The sequence below is a fragment of the Astyanax mexicanus genome, chromosome 17, assembly GCF_023375975.1.
Source record: "Astyanax mexicanus isolate ESR-SI-001 chromosome 17, AstMex3_surface, whole genome shotgun sequence".
Lineage (NCBI taxonomy): Eukaryota > Metazoa > Chordata > Actinopteri > Characiformes > Acestrorhamphidae > Astyanax > Astyanax mexicanus.
The window spans coordinates 29,306,425-29,322,472 of NC_064424.1; positions in this window are offsets into that span (position 1 = coordinate 29,306,425).

Consider the following 16,048-nt stretch of genomic DNA (forward strand, 5'->3'; position numbering starts at 1 on the left):
CGAACTTTTTTTTGGCTCATAATTTTTTTGGTCCCAAAATTTTTTGAACTTTTTTTTGGGTCAAAATTTTTTTGGTCCAAAATTTTTCGAACTTTTTTTTGGGTCAAAATTTTTTTGGTCCCAAAAATTTTCGAATTTTTTTTGGGTCAAAATTTTTTTGGTCCCAAAATTTTCGAACTTTTTTTTGGGTCAAATTTTTTTTGGTCCCAAAATTTTTCAAAATTTTTTTTGGTTCAAAATTTTTTTGGGTCAAAATTTTTTCGAACTTTTTTTTGGGTCAAAATTTTTTTGGTCCCAAAATTTTTCGAACTTTTTTTTGGGTCAAATTTTTTTTGGTCCCAAAATTTTTCAAAATTTTTTTTGGTTCAAAATTTTTTTGGGTCAAAATTTTTTCGAACTTTTTTTTGGGTCAAAATTTTTTTGGTCCCAAAATTTTTCGAAGTTTTTTTTTGGTCAAAATTTTTTTGGTCCCAAAATTTTTCGAACTTTTTTTTTGGTCAAATATTTTTTTAGTCCCAAAATTTTTCAAAATTTTTTTTGGCTCAAAATTCTTTCGAACTTTTTTTTGGGTCAAAATTTTTTTGGTCCCAAAATTTTTCGAAGTTTTTTTTTGGTCAAAATTTTTTCGAAGTTTTTTTTTGGTCAAACTTTTTTTGGTCCCAAAATTTTTCGAAGTTTTTTTTTGGTCAAAATTTTTTTGGTCCCAAAATTTTTCAAACTTTTTTTTGGGTCAAAATTTTTTCGAAGTTTTTTTTGGGTCAAAATTTTTTTGCTCCCAAAATTTTTCGAACTTTTTTTTGGGTCAAATTTTTTTTTGTCCCAAAATTTTTCGAACTTTTTTTTGGCTCATAATTTTTTTGGTCCTAAAATTTTTCGAAGTTTTTTTTTGGTCAAAATTTTTTTGGTCCCAAAATTTTTCGAACTTTTTTTTTGGTCAAATATTTTTTTGGTCCCAAAATTTTTCAAAATTTTTTTTGGCTCAAAACTCTTTCGAACTTTTTTTTGGGTCAAAATTTTTTTGGTCCCAAAATTTTTCGAAGTTTTTTTTTGGTCAAACTTTTTTTGGTCCCAAAATTTTTCGAAGTTTTTTTTTGGTCAAAATTTTTTTGGTCCCAAAATTTTTCAAACTTTTTTTTGGGTCAAAATTTTTTCGAAGTTTTTTTTGGGTCAAAATTTTTTTGGTCCCAAAATTTTTCGAACTTTTTTTTGGGTCAAATTTTTTTTTGTCCCAAAATTTTTCGAACTTTTTTTTGGCTCATAATTTTTTTGGTCCTAAAATTTTTCGAAGTTTTTTTTTGGTCAAAATTTCTTTGGTCCCAAAATTTTTCGAATTTTTTTTGGGTCAAAATTTTTTTAGTCCCAAAATTTTTCGAACTTTTTTTTGGGTCAAAATTTTTTTGGTCCCAAAATTTTTCGAAGTTTTTTTTTGGTCAAAATTTTTTTGGTCCCAAAATTTTTCGAACTTTTTTTTTGGTCAAAATTTTTTTGGTGTCAAAATTTTTCGAACATTTTTTTGGTCCCAAAATTTTTCGCATTTTTTTGGGTCAAAATTTTTTTGGTCCCAAAATTTTTTGACCTTTTTTTTGAGTCAAATTTTTTTTGGTCCCAAAATTTTTCAAAATTTTTTTTGGCTCAAAATTTTTTTGGGTCAAAATTTTTTCGAACTTTTTTTTGGGTCAAAATTTTTTTGGTCCCAAAATTTTTCGAACTTTTTTTTTGGTCAAAATTTTTTTGGTCCCAAAATTTTTCGAAGTTTTTTTTTGGTCAAAATTTTTTTGGTCCCAAAATTTTTCGAACTTTTTTTTTGGTCAAAATTTTTTTGGTCCCAAAATTTTTCGAACATTTTTTTGGTCCCAAAATTTTTCGCATTTTTTTTGGGTCAAAATTTTTTTGGTCCCAAAATTTTTCGAACTTTTTTTTGGGTCAAATTTTTTTTGGTCCCAAAATTTTTCAAAATTTTTTTTGGCTCAAAATTTTTTTGGGTCAAAATTTTTTCGAACTTTTTTTTGGGTCAAAATTTTTTTGGTCCCAAAATTTTTCGAACTTTTTTTTGGGTCAAAATTTTTTTGGTCCCAAAATTTTTCGCATTTTTTTTGGGTCAAAATTTTTTTGGTCCCAAAATTTTTCGAACTTTTTTTTGGGTCAAATTTTTTTTGGTCCCAAAATTTTTCAAAATTTTTTTTGGCTCAAAATTTTTTTGGGTCAAAATTTTTTCGAACTTTTTTTTGGGTCAAAATTTTTTTGGTCCCAAAATTTTTCGAACTTTTTTTTGGGTCAAAATTTTTTTGGTCCCAAAATTTTTCGAACTTTTTTTTTGGTCAAAATTTTTTTGGTCCCAAAATTTTTCGAAGTTTTTTTTTTGGTCAAAATTTTTTTGGTCCCAAAATTTTTCGAACTTTTTTTTGGGTCAAATTTTTTTTTGTCCCAAAATTTTTCGAACTTTTTTTTGGCTCATAATTTTTTTGGTCCCAAAATTTTTCGAACTTTTTTTTGGGTCAAAATTTTTTTGGTCCAAAATTTTTCGAACTTTTTTTTGGGTCAAAATTTTTTTGGTCCCAAAATTTTTCGAATTTTTTTTGGGTCAAAATTTTTTTGGTCCCAAAATTTTCGAACTTTTTTTTGGGTCAAATTTTTTTTGGTCCCAAAATTTTTCAAAATTTTTTTTGGTTCAAAATTTTTTTGGGTCTAAATTTTTTCGAACTTTTTTTTGGGTCAAAAATTTTTTGGTCCCAAAATTTTTCGAATTTTTTTTTAGGGTCAAAATATTTTTGGTCCCAAAATTTTTCGAACATTTTTTTGGGTCAAAATTTTTTCGAAGTTTTTTTTTGGTCAAACTTTTTTTGGTCCCAAAATTTTTCGAAGTTTTTTTTTTGGTCAAAATTTTTTTGGTCCCAAAATTTTTCAAACTTTTTTTTGGGTCAAAATTTTTTCGAAGTTTTTTTTGGGTCAAAATTTTTTTGGTCCCAAAATTTTTCGAACTTTTTTTTGGGTCAAATTTTTTGGTCCCAAAATTTTTCGAACTTTTTTTTGGGTCAAATTTTTCTTGGTCCCAAAATTTTTCAAAATTTTTTTTGGTCCCAAAATTTTTCAAAATTTTTTTTGGTCAAACTTTTTTTGGTCCCAAAATTTTTCGAAGTTTTTTTTTGGTCAAAATTTTTTTGGTCCCAAAATTTTTCGAACTTTTTTTTGGGTCAAAATTTTTTCGAAGTTTTTTTTTGGTCAAACTTTTTTTGGTCCCAAAATTTTTCAAACTTTTTTTTGGGTCAAAATTTTTTCGAAGTTTTTTTTGGGTCAAAATTTTTTTGGTCCCAAAATTTTTCGAACTTTTTTTTGGGTCAAATTTTTTTTTGTCCCAAAATTTTTCGAACTTTTTTTTGGCTCATAATTTTTTTGGTCCTAAAATTTTTCGAAGTTTTTTTTTGGTCAAAATTTCTTTGGTCCCAAAATGTTTCGAATTTTTTTTGGGTCAAAATTTTTTTGGTCCCAAAATTTTTCGAACTTTTTTTTGGCTCAAAATTTTTTTGGTACCAAAATTTTTCGAAGTTTTTTTTTGGTCAAAATTTTTTTGGTCCCAAAATTTTTCGAACTTTTTTTTTGGTCAAAATTTTTTTGGTCCCAAAATTTTTCGAAGTTTTTTTTTGGTCAAAATTTTTTTGGTCCCAAAATTTTTCGAACTTTTTTTTTGGTCAAAATTTTTTTGGTCCCAAAATTTTTCGAACATTTTTTTGGTCCCAAAATTTTTCGCATTTTTTTTGGGTCAAAATTTTTTTGGTCCCAAAATTTTTCGAACTTTTTTTTGGGTCAAATTTTTTTTGGTCCCAAAATTTTTCAAAATTTTTTTTGGCTCAAAATTTTTTTGGGTCAAAATTTTTTCGAACTTTTTTTTGGGTCAAAATTTTTTTGGTCCCAAAATTTTTCGAACTTTTTTTTGGGTCAAAATTTTTTTGGTCGCAAAATTTTTCGCATTTTTTTTGGGTCAAAATTTTTTTGGTCCCAAAATTTTTCGAACTTTTTTTTGGGTCAAATTTTTTTTGGTCCCAAAATTTTTCAAAATTTTTTTTGGCTCAAAATTTTTTTGGGTCAAAATTTTTTCGAACTTTTTTTTGGGTCAAAATTTTTTTGGTCCCAAAATTTTTCGAACTTTTTTTTGGGTCAAAATTTTTTTGGTCCCAAAATTTTTCGAACTTTTTTTTTGGTCAAAATTTTTTTGGTCCCAAAATTTTTCGAAGTTTTTTTTTGGTCAAAATTTTTTTGGTCCCAAAATTTTTCGAACTTTTTTTTTGGTCAAATATTTTTTTGGTCCCAAAATTTTTCAACATTTTTTTTGGCTCAAAACTCTTTCGAACTTTTTTTTGGGTCAAAATTTTTTTGGTCCCAAAATTTTTCGAAGTTTTTTTTTGGTCAAACTTTTTTTGGTCCCAAAATTTTTCGAAGTTTTTTTTTGGTCAAAATTTTTTTGGTCCCAAAATTTTTCAAACTTTTTTTTGGGTCAAAATTTTTTCGAAGTTTTTTTTGGGTCACAATTTTTTTGGTCCCAAAATTTTTCGAACTTTTTTTTGGGTCAAATTTTTTTTTGTCCCAAAATTTTTCGAACTTTTTTTTGGCTCATAATTTTTTTGGTCCTAAAATTTTTCGAAGTTTTTTTTTGGTCAAAATTTCTTTGGTCCCAAAATTTTTCGAATTTTTTTTGGGTCAAAATTTTTTTAGTCCCAAAATTTTTCGAACTTTTTTTTGGGTCAAAATTTTTTTGGTCCCAAAATTTTTCGAAGTATTTTTTTGGTCAAAATTTTTTTGGTCCCAAAATTTTTCGAACTTTTTTTTTGGTCAAAATTTTTTTGGTGTCAAAATTTTTCGAACATTTTTTTGGTCCCAAAATTTTTCGAACTTTTTTTTGGGTCAAAATTTTTTCGAAGTTTTTTTTTGGTCAAACTTTTTTTGGTCCCAAAATTTTTCAAACTTTTTTTTGGGTCAAAATTTTTTCGAAGTTTTTTTTGGGTCAAAATTTTTTTGGTCCCAAAATTTTTCGAACTTTTTTTTGGGTCAAATTTTTTTTTGTCCCAAAATTTTTCGAACTTTTTTTTGGCTCATAATTTTTTTGGTCCTAAAATTTTTCGAAGTTTTTTTTTGGTCAAAATTTCTTTGGTCCCAAAATGTTTCGAATTTTTTTTGGGTCAAAATTTTTTTGGTCCCAAAATTTTTCGAACTTTTTTTTGGCTCAAAATTTTTTTGGTACCAAAATTTTTCGAAGTTTTTTTTTGGTCAAAATTTTTTTGGTCCCAAAATTTTTCGAACTTTTTTTTTGGTCAAAATTTTTTTGGTCCCAAAATTTTTCGAAGTTTTTTTTTGGTCAAAATTTTTTTGGTCCCAAAATTTTTCGAACTTTTTTTTGGGTCAAATTTTTTTTTGTCCCAAAATTTTTCGAACTTTTTTTTGGCTCATAATTTTTTTGGTCCCAAAATTTTTTGAACTTTTTTTTGGGTCAAATTTTTTTTGGTCCCAAAATTTTTCAAAATTTTTTTTGGTTCAAAATTTTTTTGGGTCTAAATTTTTTCGAACTTTTTTTTGGGTCAAAAATTTTTTGGTCCCAAAATTTTTCGAATTTTTTTTTAGGGTCAAAATATTTTTGGTCCCAAAATTTTTCGAACATTTTTTTGGGTCAAAATTTTTTCGAAGTTTTTTTTTGGTCAAACTTTTTTTGGTCCCAAAATTTTTCGAAGTTTTTTTTTTGGTCAAAATTTTTTTGGTCCCAAAATTTTTCAAACTTTTTTTTGGGTCAAAATTTTTTCGGTCCCAAAATTTTTCGAAGTTTTTTTTTGGTCAAAATTTTTTTGGTCCCAAAATTTTTCGAACTTTTTTTTTGGTCAAAATTTTTTTGGTCCCAAAATTTTTCGAACATTTTTTTGGTCCCAAAATTTTTCGCATTTTTTTTGGGTCAAAATTTTTTTGGTCCCAAAATTTTTCGAACTTTTTTTTGGGTCAAATTTTTTTTGGTCCCAAAATTTTTCAAAATTTTTTTTGGCTCAAAATTTTTTTGGGTCAAAATTTTTTCGAACTTTTTTTTGGGTCAAAATTTTTTTGGTCCCAAAATTTTTCGAACTTTTTTTTGGGTCAAAATTTTTTTGGTCCCAAAATTTTTCGCATTTTTTTTGGGTCAAAATTTTTTTGGTCCCAAAATTTTTCGAACTTTTTTTTGGGTCAAATTTTTTTTGGTCCCAAAATTTTTCAAAATTTTTTTTGGCTCAAAATTTTTTTGGGTCAAAATTTTTTCGAACTTTTTTTTGGGTCAAAATTTTTTTGGTCCCAAAATTTTTCGAACTTTTTTTTGGGTCAAAATTTTTTTGGTCCCAAAATTTTTCGAACTTTTTTTTTGGTCAAAATTTTTTTGGTCCCAAAATTTTTCGAAGTTTTTTTTTTGGTCAAAATTTTTTTGGTCCCAAAATTTTTCGAACTTTTTTTTGGGTCAAATTTTTTTTTGTCCCAAAATTTTTCGAACTTTTTTTTGGCTCATAATTTTTTTGGTCCCAAAATTTTTCGAACTTTTTTTTGGGTCAAAATTTTTTTGGTCCAAAATTTTTCGAACTTTTTTTTGGGTCAAAATTTTTTTGGTCCCAAAATTTTTCGAATTTTTTTTGGGTCAAAATTTTTTTGGTCCCAAAATTTTCGAACTTTTTTTTGGGTCAAATTTTTTTTGGTCCCAAAATTTTTCAAAATTTTTTTTGGTTCAAAATTTTTTTGGGTCTAAATTTTTTCGAACTTTTTTTTGGGTCAAAAATTTTTTGGTCCCAAAATTTTTCGAATTTTTTTTTAGGGTCAAAATATTTTTGGTCCCAAAATTTTTCGAACATTTTTTTGGGTCAAAATTTTTTCGAAGTTTTTTTTTGGTCAAACTTTTTTTGGTCCCAAAATTTTTCGAAGTTTTTTTTTTGGTCAAAATTTTTTTGGTCCCAAAATTTTTCAAACTTTTTTTTGGGTCAAAATTTTTTCGAAGTTTTTTTTGGGTCAAAATTTTTTTGGTCCCAAAATTTTTCGAACTTTTTTTTGGGTCAAATTTTTTGGTCCCAAAATTTTTCGAACTTTTTTTTGGGTCAAATTTTTCTTGGTCCCAAAATTTTTCAAAATTTTTTTTGGTCCCAAAATTTTTCAAAATTTTTTTTGGTCAAACTTTTTTTGGTCCCAAAATTTTTCGAAGTTTTTTTTTGGTCAAAATTTTTTTGGTCCCAAAATTTTTCGAACTTTTTTTTGGGTCAAAATTTTTTCGAAGTTTTTTTTTGGTCAAACTTTTTTTGGTCCCAAAATTTTTCAAACTTTTTTTTGGGTCAAAATTTTTTCGAAGTTTTTTTTGGGTCAAAATTTTTTTGGTCCCAAAATTTTTCGAACTTTTTTTTGGGTCAAATTTTTTTTTGTCCCAAAATTTTTCGAACTTTTTTTTGGCTCATAATTTTTTTGGTCCTAAAATTTTTCGAAGTTTTTTTTTGGTCAAAATTTCTTTGGTCCCAAAATGTTTCGAATTTTTTTTGGGTCAAAATTTTTTTGGTCCCAAAATTTTTCGAACTTTTTTTTGGCTCAAAATTTTTTTGGTACCAAAATTTTTCGAAGTTTTTTTTTGGTCAAAATTTTTTTGGTCCCAAAATTTTTCGAACTTTTTTTTTGGTCAAAATTTTTTTGGTCCCAAAATTTTTCGAAGTTTTTTTTTGGTCAAAATTTTTTTGGTCCCAAAATTTTTCGAACTTTTTTTTTGGTCAAAATTTTTTTGGTCCCAAAATTTTTCGAACATTTTTTTGGTCCCAAAATTTTTCGCATTTTTTTTGGGTCAAAATTTTTTTGGTCCCAAAATTTTTCGAACTTTTTTTTGGGTCAAATTTTTTTTGGTCCCAAAATTTTTCAAAATTTTTTTTGGCTCAAAATTTTTTTGGGTCAAAATTTTTTCGAACTTTTTTTTGGGTCAAAATTTTTTTGGTCCCAAAATTTTTCGAACTTTTTTTTGGGTCAAAATTTTTTTGGTCGCAAAATTTTTCGCATTTTTTTTGGGTCAAAATTTTTTTGGTCCCAAAATTTTTCGAACTTTTTTTTGGGTCAAATTTTTTTTGGTCCCAAAATTTTTCAAAATTTTTTTTGGCTCAAAATTTTTTTGGGTCAAAATTTTTTCGAACTTTTTTTTGGGTCAAAATTTTTTTGGTCCCAAAATTTTTCGAACTTTTTTTTGGGTCAAAATTTTTTTGGTCCCAAAATTTTTCGAACTTTTTTTTTGGTCAAAATTTTTTTGGTCCCAAAATTTTTCGAAGTTTTTTTTTGGTCAAAATTTTTTTGGTCCCAAAATTTTTCGAACTTTTTTTTTGGTCAAATATTTTTTTGGTCCCAAAATTTTTCAACATTTTTTTTGGCTCAAAACTCTTTCGAACTTTTTTTTGGGTCAAAATTTTTTTGGTCCCAAAATTTTTCGAAGTTTTTTTTTGGTCAAACTTTTTTTGGTCCCAAAATTTTTCGAAGTTTTTTTTTGGTCAAAATTTTTTTGGTCCCAAAATTTTTCAAACTTTTTTTTGGGTCAAAATTTTTTCGAAGTTTTTTTTGGGTCACAATTTTTTTGGTCCCAAAATTTTTCGAACTTTTTTTTGGGTCAAATTTTTTTTTGTCCCAAAATTTTTCGAACTTTTTTTTGGCTCATAATTTTTTTGGTCCTAAAATTTTTCGAAGTTTTTTTTTGGTCAAAATTTCTTTGGTCCCAAAATTTTTCGAATTTTTTTTGGGTCAAAATTTTTTTAGTCCCAAAATTTTTCGAACTTTTTTTTGGGTCAAAATTTTTTTGGTCCCAAAATTTTTCGAAGTATTTTTTTGGTCAAAATTTTTTTGGTCCCAAAATTTTTCGAACTTTTTTTTTGGTCAAAATTTTTTTGGTGTCAAAATTTTTCGAACATTTTTTTGGTCCCAAAATTTTTCGAACTTTTTTTTGGGTCAAAATTTTTTCGAAGTTTTTTTTTGGTCAAACTTTTTTTGGTCCCAAAATTTTTCAAACTTTTTTTTGGGTCAAAATTTTTTCGAAGTTTTTTTTGGGTCAAAATTTTTTTGGTCCCAAAATTTTTCGAACTTTTTTTTGGGTCAAATTTTTTTTTGTCCCAAAATTTTTCGAACTTTTTTTTGGCTCATAATTTTTTTGGTCCTAAAATTTTTCGAAGTTTTTTTTTGGTCAAAATTTCTTTGGTCCCAAAATGTTTCGAATTTTTTTTGGGTCAAAATTTTTTTGGTCCCAAAATTTTTCGAACTTTTTTTTGGCTCAAAATTTTTTTGGTACCAAAATTTTTCGAAGTTTTTTTTTGGTCAAAATTTTTTTGGTCCCAAAATTTTTCGAACTTTTTTTTTGGTCAAAATTTTTTTGGTCCCAAAATTTTTCGAAGTTTTTTTTTGGTCAAAATTTTTTTGGTCCCAAAATTTTTCGAACTTTTTTTTGGGTCAAATTTTTTTTTGTCCCAAAATTTTTCGAACTTTTTTTTGGCTCATAATTTTTTTGGTCCCAAAATTTTTTGAACTTTTTTTTGGGTCAAATTTTTTTTGGTCCCAAAATTTTTCAAAATTTTTTTTGGTTCAAAATTTTTTTGGGTCTAAATTTTTTCGAACTTTTTTTTGGGTCAAAAATTTTTTGGTCCCAAAATTTTTCGAATTTTTTTTTAGGGTCAAAATATTTTTGGTCCCAAAATTTTTCGAACATTTTTTTGGGTCAAAATTTTTTCGAAGTTTTTTTTTGGTCAAACTTTTTTTGGTCCCAAAATTTTTCGAAGTTTTTTTTTTGGTCAAAATTTTTTTGGTCCCAAAATTTTTCAAACTTTTTTTTGGGTCAAAATTTTTTCGAAGTTTTTTTTGGGTCAAAATTTTTTTGGTCCCAAAATTTTTCGAACTTTTTTTTGGGTCAAATTTTTTGGTCCCAAAATTTTTCGAACTTTTTTTTGGGTCAAATTTTTCTTGGTCCCAAAATTTTTCAAAATTTTTTTTGGTCCCAAAATTTTTCAAAATTTTTTTTGGTCAAACTTTTTTTGGTCCCAAAATTTTTCGAAGTTTTTTTTTGGTCAAAATTTTTTTGGTCCCAAAATTTTTCGAACTTTTTTTTGGGTCAAAATTTTTTCGAAGTTTTTTTTTGGTCAAACTTTTTTTGGTCCCAAAATTTTTCAAACTTTTTTTTGGGTCAAAATTTTTTCGAAGTTTTTTTTGGGTCAAAATTTTTTTGGTCCCAAAATTTTTCGAACTTTTTTTTGGGTCAAATTTTTTTTTGTCCCAAAATTTTTCGAACTTTTTTTTGGCTCATAATTTTTTTGGTCCTAAAATTTTTCGAAGTTTTTTTTTGGTCAAAATTTCTTTGGTCCCAAAATGTTTCGAATTTTTTTTGGGTCAAAATTTTTTTGGTCCCAAAATTTTTCGAACTTTTTTTTGGCTCAAAATTTTTTTGGTACCAAAATTTTTCGAAGTTTTTTTTTGGTCAAAATTTTTTTGGTCCCAAAATTTTTCGAACTTTTTTTTTGGTCAAAATTTTTTTGGTCCCAAAATTTTTCGAAGTTTTTTTTTGGTCAAAATTTTTTTGGTCCCAAAATTTTTCGAACTTTTTTTTGGGTCAAATTTTTTTTTGTCCCAAAATTTTTCGAACTTTTTTTTGGCTCATAATTTTTTTGGTCCCAAAATTTTTTGAACTTTTTTTTGGGTCAAAATTTTTTTGGTCCAAAATTTTTCGAACTTTTTTTTGGGTCAAAATTTTTTTGGTCCCAAAAATTTTCGAATTTTTTTTGGGTCAAAATTTTTTTGGTCCCAAAATTTTCGAACTTTTTTTTGGGTCAAATTTTTTTTGGTCCCAAAATTTTTCAAAATTTTTTTTGGTTCAAAATTTTTTTGGGTCAAAATTTTTTCGAACTTTTTTTTGGGTCAAAATTTTTTTGGTCCCAAAATTTTTCGAACTTTTTTTTGGGTCAAATTTTTTTTGGTCCCAAAATTTTTCAAAATTTTTTTTGGTTCAAAATTTTTTTGGGTCAAAATTTTTTCGAACTTTTTTTTGGGTCAAAATTTTTTTGGTCCCAAAATTTTTCGAAGTTTTTTTTTGGTCAAAATTTTTTTGGTCCCAAAATTTTTCGAACTTTTTTTTTGGTCAAATATTTTTTTAGTCCCAAAATTTTTCAAAATTTTTTTTGGCTCAAAATTCTTTCGAACTTTTTTTTGGGTCAAAATTTTTTTGGTCCCAAAATTTTTCGAAGTTTTTTTTTGGTCAAAATTTTTTCGAAGTTTTTTTTTGGTCAAACTTTTTTTGGTCCCAAAATTTTTCGAAGTTTTTTTTTGGTCAAAATTTTTTTGGTCCCAAAATTTTTCAAACTTTTTTTTGGGTCAAAATTTTTTCGAAGTTTTTTTTGGGTCAAAATTTTTTTGGTCCCAAAATTTTTCGAACTTTTTTTTGGGTCAAATTTTTTTTTGTCCCAAAATTTTTCGAACTTTTTTTTGGCTCATAATTTTTTTGGTCCTAAAATTTTTCGAAGTTTTTTTTTGGTCAAAATTTTTTTGGTCCCAAAATTTTTCGAACTTTTTTTTTGGTCAAATATTTTTTTGGTCCCAAAATTTTTCAAAATTTTTTTTGGCTCAAAACTCTTTCGAACTTTTTTTTGGGTCAAAATTTTTTTGGTCCCAAAATTTTTCGAAGTTTTTTTTTGGTCAAACTTTTTTTGGTCCCAAAATTTTTCGAAGTTTTTTTTTGGTCAAAATTTTTTTGGTCCCAAAATTTTTCAAACTTTTTTTTGGGTCAAAATTTTTTCGAAGTTTTTTTTGGGTCAAAATTTTTTTGGTCCCAAAATTTTTCGAACTTTTTTTTGGGTCAAATTTTTTTTCGTCCCAAAATTTTTCGAACTTTTTTTTGGCTCATAATTTTTTTGGTCCTAAAATTTTTCGAAGTTTTTTTTTGGTCAAAATTTCTTTGGTCCCAAAATTTTTCGAATTTTTTTTGGGTCAAAATTTTTTTAGTCCCAAAATTTTTCGAACTTTTTTTTGGGTCAAAATTTTTTTGGTCCCAAAATTTTTCGAAGTTTTTTTTTGGTCAAAATTTTTTTGGTCCCAAAATTTTTCGAACTTTTTTTTTGGTCAAAATTTTTTTGGTGTCAAAATTTTTCGAACATTTTTTTGGTCCCAAAATTTTTCGCATTTTTTTGGGTCAAAATTTTTTTGGTCCCAAAATTTTTTGACCTTTTTTTTGAGTCAAATTTTTTTTGGTCCCAAAATTTTTCAAAATTTTTTTTGGCTCAAAATTTTTTTGGGTCAAAATTTTTTCGAACTTTTTTTTGGGTCAAAATTTTTTTGGTCCCAAAATTTTTCGAACTTTTTTTTTGGTCAAAATTTTTTTGGTCCCAAAATTTTTCGAAGTTTTTTTTTGGTCAAAATTTTTTTGGTCCCAAAATTTTTCGAACTTTTTTTTTGGTCAAAATTTTTTTGGTCCCAAAATTTTTCGAACATTTTTTTGGTCCCAAAATTTTTCGCATTTTTTTTGGGTCAAAATTTTTTTGGTCCCAAAATTTTTCGAACTTTTTTTTGGGTCAAATTTTTTTTGGTCCCAAAATTTTTCAAAATTTTTTTTGGCTCAAAATTTTTTTGGGTCAAAATTTTTTCGAACTTTTTTTTGGGTCAAAATTTTTTTGGTCCCAAAATTTTTCGCATTTTTTTTGGGTCAAAATTTTTTTGGTCCCAAAATTTTTCGAACTTTTTTTTGGGTCAAATTTTTTTTGGTCCCAAAATTTTTCAAAATTTTTTTTGGCTCAAAATTTTTTTGGGTCAAAATTTTTTCGAACTTTTTTTTGGGTCAAAATTTTTTTGGTCCCAAAATTTTTCGAACTTTTTTTTGGGTTAAAATTTTTTTGGTCCCAAAATTTTTCAAACTTTTTTTTTGGTCAAAATTTTTTTGGTCCCAAAATTTTTCGAAGTTTTTTTTTGGTCAAAATTTTTTTGGTCCCAAAATTTTTCGAACTTTTTTTTGGGTCAAATTTTTTTTTGTCCCAAAATTTTTCGAACTTTTTTTTGGCTCATAATTTTTTTGGTCCCAAAATTTTTCGAACTTTTTTTTGGGTCAAAATTTTTTTGGTCCAAAATTTTTCGAACTTTTTTTTGGGTCAAAATTTTTTTGGTCCCAAAATTTTTCGAATTTTTTTTGGGTCAAAATTTTTTTGGTCCCAAAATTTTCGAACTTTTTTTTGGGTCAAATTTTTTTTGGTCCCAAAATTTTTCAAAATTTTTTTTGGTTCAAAATTTTTTTGGGTCTAAATTTTTTCGAACTTTTTTTTGGGTCAAAAATTTTTTGGTCCCAAAATTTTTCGAATTTTTTTTTAGGGTCAAAATATTTTTGGTCCCAAAATTTTTCGAACATTTTTTTGGGTCAAAATTTTTTCGAAGTTTTTTTTTGGTCAAACTTTTTTTGGTCCCAAAATTTTTCGAAGTTTTTTTTTTGGTCAAAATTTTTTTGGTCCCAAAATTTTTCAAACTTTTTTTTGGGTCAAAATTTTTTCGAAGTTTTTTTTGGGTCAAAATTTTTTTGGTCCCAAAATTTTTCGAACTTTTTTTTGGGTCAAATTTTTTGGTCCCAAAATTTTTCGAACTTTTTTTTGGGTCAAATTTTTCTTGGTCCCAAAATTTTTCAAAATTTTTTTTGGTCCCAAAATTTTTCAAAATTTTTTTTGGTCAAACTTTTTTTGGTCCCAAAATTTTTCGAAGTTTTTTTTGGGTCAAAAATTTTTTGGTCCCAAAATTTTTCGAATTTTTTTTTAGGGTCAAAATATTTTTGGTCCCAAAATTTTTCGAACATTTTTTTGGGTCAAAATTTTTTCGAAGTTTTTTTTTGGTCAAACTTTTTTTGGACCCAAAATTTTTCGAAGTTTTTTTTTTGGTCAAAATTTTTTTGGTCCCAAAATTTTTCAAACTTTTTTTTGGGTCAAAATTTTTTCGAAGTTTTTTTTGGGTCAAAATTTTTTTGGTCCCAAAATTTTTCGAACTTTTTTTTGGGTCAAATTTTTTGGTCCCAAAATTTTTCGAACTTTTTTTTGGGTCAAATTTTTCTTGGTCCCAAAATTTTTCAAAATTTTTTTTGGTCCCAAAATTTTTCAAAATTTTTTTTGGTCAAACTTTTTTTGGTCCCAAAATTTTTCGAAGTTTTTTTTTGGTCAAAATTTTTTTGGTCCCAAAATTTTTCAAACTTTTTTTTGGGTCAAAATTTTTTCGAAGTTTTTTTTGGGTCAAAATTTTTTTGGTCCCAAAATTTTTCGAATTTTTTTTGGGTCAAAATTTTTTGGTCCCAAAATTTTTCAAAATTTTTTTTGGGTCAAATTTTTCTTGGTCCCAAAATTTTTCAAAATTTTTTTTGGTCCCAAAATTTTTCAAAATTTTTTTTGGTTCAAAATTTTTTTGGGTCAAAATTTTTCGAACTTTTTTTTGGGTCAAAATTTTTTTGGTCCCAAAATTTTTCGAACTTTTTTTTGGGTCAAATTTTTTTGGTCCCAAAATTTTTCAAAATTTTTTTTGGTTCAAAATTTTTTTGGGTCAAAATTTTTCGAACTTTTTTTTGGGTCAAATTTTTTTTGTCCCAAAATTTTTCGAACTTTTTTTTGGCTCATAATTTTTTTGGTCCCAAAATTTTTTGAACTTTTTTTTGGGTCAAAATTTTTTTGGTCCAAAATTTTTCGAACTTTTTTTTGGGTCAAAATTTTTTTGGTCCCAAAATTTTTCGAATTTTTTTTGGGTCAAAATTTTTTTGGTCCCAAATTTTTCGAACTTTTTTTTGGGTCAAATTTTTTTTGGTCCCAAAATTTTTCAAAATTTTTTTTGGTTCAAAATTTTTTTGGGTCAAAATTTTTTCGAACTTTTTTTTGGGTCAAAATTTTTTTGGTCCCAAAATTTTTCGAACTTTTTTTTGGGTCAAATTTTTTTTGGTCCCAAAATTTTTCAAAATTTTTTTTGGTTCAAAATTTTGTTGGGTCAAAATTTTTTCGAACTTTTTTTTGGGTCAAAATTTTTTTGGTCCCAAAATTTTTCGAAGTTTTTTTTTGGTCAAAATTTTTTTGGTCCCAAAATTTTTCGAATTTTTTTTTTGGTCAAAATTTTTTTGGTCCCAAAATTTTTCGAACATTTTTTTGGGTCAAAATTTTTTCGAAGTTTTTTTTTGGTCAAACTTTTTTTGGTCCCAAAATTTTTCGAAGTTTTTTTTTGGTCAAAATTTTTTTGGTCCCAAAATTTTTCAAACTTTTTTTTGGGTCAAAATTTTTTGGTCCCAAAATTTTTCAAAATTTTTTTTGGGTCAAATTTTTCTTGGTCCCAAAATTTTTCAAAATTTTTTTTGGTCCCAAAATTTTTCAAAATTTTTTTTGGTCAAACTTTTTTTGGTCCCAAAATTTTTCAAACTTTTTTTTGGGTCAAAATTTTTTCGAAGTTTTTTTTGGGTCAAAATTTTTTTGGTCCCAAAATTTTTCGAACTTTTTTTTGGGTCAAATTTTTTGGTCCCAAAATTTTTCGAACTTTTTTTTGGGTCAAATTTTTCTTGGTCCCAAAATTTTTCAAAATTTTTTTTGGTCCCAAAATTTTTCAAAATTTTTTTTGGTCAAACTTTTTTTGGTCCCAAAATTTTTCGAAGTTTTTTTTTGGTCAAAATTTTTTTGGTCCCAAAATTTTTCAAACTTTTTTTTGGGTCAAAATTTTTTCGAAGTTTTTTTTGGGTCAAAATTTTTTTGGTCCCAAAATTTTTCGAATTTTTTTTGGGTCAAAATTTTTTGGTCCCAAAATTTTTCAAAATTTTTTTTGGGTCAAATTTTTCTTGGTCCCAAAATTTTTCAAAATTTTTTTTGGTCCCAAAATTTTTCAAAATTTTTTTTGGTTCAAAATTTTTTTGGGTCAAAATTTTTCGAACTTTTTTTTGGGTCAAAATTTTTTTGGTCCCAAAATTTTTCGAACTTTTTTTTGGGTCAAATTTTTTTGGTCCCAAAATTTTTCAAAATTTTTTTTGGTTCAAAATTTTTTTGGGTCAAAATTTTTCGAACTTTTTTTTGGGTCAAATTTTTTT